Genomic DNA, 2,820 nt, shown 5'->3' with positions numbered 1-2,820 from the left:
TAGATGGAGAATGAGGTATGAATGCAAAGTAGACAAAACAGTTAAAAATCTTACTGATTATGAGAAATATAAGAAATTAATTCTTTTGAAATGGCGTATAACTGTCCAATAGCGTGACAGAAGTACTTGTTCATGTTCTCACCAAACTTCTAATTCTAAATGTATATATAAATCTATTAGAGTTATTACCAGCGCTCTGTTGCGATATTTGTTAGCTAAAATAATCCATCCAACATAATAGAAAAAAGAAACCAACGAAATTGTAAAACTAACCATCAGCTAAGATGCTTTTGATGTCCTGACACATTGCAAACTTAGTGATTTCACTGTCAAAAGCAACAAACTCAGCAGTCATATACATCCGAGACATTTATTTACAAACGATTCCTAGCACAGAAAAAGCATATTATTATGTTACGGATGATAAGTTTGATGCATAAATACAGTTTAGAATTTTTTTCAAGTGAAAATTTGTGCCTACTGAATTACCTTACAACACCCACTGCATTGTGATTTTGACATGTTAAAACTGAGAATCAACATTGGAGCTTGCGTTAGCATTTGGAACATAAAATATAGCACCATCAATTTCCAATGTTAATTCCATTGACAATAGATGTGAAAAAAACTCTGCTAGTAAGGTAATCGTGATTAGTAATTCTTTACATCTTAGTGCCGTGCAACTTCAAAACGGTAGACACTTACAATTGACGACTCTCAAAGATGGACCGCAAACCATCTAATGATATGCTTACCTCGTCGTATAAGTAATCCATGTCACTTTCCTCCCACGGGTATCAATTCCCTCCACCTCTTCCTCATCATTAGGATGCTCTGCAATATACCCTCTGTAAGGTTCAAATTTATGTCGCTAGAATTATCAGAGAAATAAATATAAAGTACCCTCCAAATCTTCAGGAGCATCGACATTTTCTTTATTCAATGATCTTCATTCAACCTAACAATCATCAAAATAAAAAGAATGTGAGGCACATAATATTCAAAATCCAAGTTTAATGAATGGAAAAAAACTCACGAAGACAGAAAATGTCAAACACTTCTTCTTCTTTTACTTCTTGGCTCCCGTAAATGAACTGTCAAAGCCATCATTATTTGCAGGAAAAAAGATTAAACAAAGCAACTGATGAAAAGAAACAAATATGTTTCACAGCACATAAACTCTTCTTGAACAATCAGGCAACAGATAGTATGTCTTCTGTGTGACTCAGCTGAGTCCTCGATGGCATCCTGAACGACAAATGTCTTCTTTTTCTTCTTGGTTAGATCAAAGGGTGCAAGCTAAGGATGACCAAAGAAAATTAAAACCACACAATCATGATTTATCAGACAAAATAAAAGAACTGATGATGAATTTATTAAAAATGGGGAGATGTAGAGACTAAAGAAGATAAACTGATTCATGGAACTCAAAGAGTCAATCTGTGTTTCTTAGATCAGTCATGAATCGATGATTAAAAATTGAAAGCCCTAAACTTCCATTGAAGAGAACGCTCACAGACCAAAGAGGTCTATTGGGCTTTTTTTTTAACGAAGCCCATTTCAAAACGTGAGTTATAAAGTATTTATTAAATCATTAGATAAAAAAAATTAAGTATGGGTTCCACAGAGAAAACCGAAGAAGCAAATGTTTCCGACCTTCATAAATATATATATTAGTTTCAGCCATCAATGTACAAAGTATCTTTTAGTTTAGTGGTATGTTTATAACTCAATAACCCGGGTTCGAACCACAGGCTTGACACTTTTTTACCCTTTTTAAAAGTGGGACCCACTTACCTGCTGATGTGGCTGCTCAAGAATGAGGCAACTGACTCATTATATTATAGATTTTGCTTGGGTTTGTAATTTTTAAATTTAAATAAACATATAAAAATTAATATGAATAACTAAATAAGTTAATTGACATAATGTCCCATTAACAAATTTAAATTCAAACTCTAACCCAAATATCCAAAGTGATTCATTTGCTAAATATTTTATACTTATCCCAATTTAAAGCTTTATAAGCTTTGCATATCACTCACTTTGGACATCTATTTTTCATTCAACACAACTCCGATTTTGACAAGCAAATACACTAACTCATAGTGTTTACGGTGACGATTACATCATGCGCAAATTCTGATCTTTCCGACAGACGTTTCCGTCGAAAAACCCATCGAAAAAATGGTCCACACCACTTTGTCAAAAACGAGTTCCAACAATATTATGTAAAAATTATCTGTAATAACATATAATTTCCTGAGCTTTCTTGAAATTACCATAAGGCATACTTTATATCTTTTGAAGATAACTCTTGCTAAAATTATTCAAAGTTTAGGAAGAAAATTTAGGTAGGAAATTTCGAACCCCAGTCGCAAGAATAATTTATAATGTCTTAATCCAGGTTTGAAAATAGCGCATGTAAGACTTAAATAATAGAACACAATCACTAATGTCTTATGCCTTCTCAATATTTGATATATTTTGATGTCTAAACACCAACGATATTTAACCTAGGGCCGGCCCAGCATGCAATTCCTGAAATAGACATGCCTAGTTTCCCCACTTAGGATGATCAAAGCTCATCTGAAATATAGAACAACATATGAAGCTCAATATTTAGATGTCGACCAAAATCATCGAAATGGGCTGGGTTACATCGAACTAAAAGTCTAAAAGTGAGAAAATGGACAAGAAATTATTATATTTAGTCGTTTCTTTTAAAATAGGAGGACAAAGCGAACTTGAGTTTGAAAAGTACGACAAACGTGTAAAAGGTGACATCGAGGAAAATTATGTTTTAAATATAAACACAAT

Source organism: Brassica oleracea, chromosome C4 (genome assembly GCF_000695525.1).
Source record: "Brassica oleracea var. oleracea cultivar TO1000 chromosome C4, BOL, whole genome shotgun sequence".
NCBI classification, from domain to species: Eukaryota; Viridiplantae; Streptophyta; class Magnoliopsida; order Brassicales; family Brassicaceae; genus Brassica; species Brassica oleracea.
Note: the sequence above shows the minus strand (reverse complement) of the source record.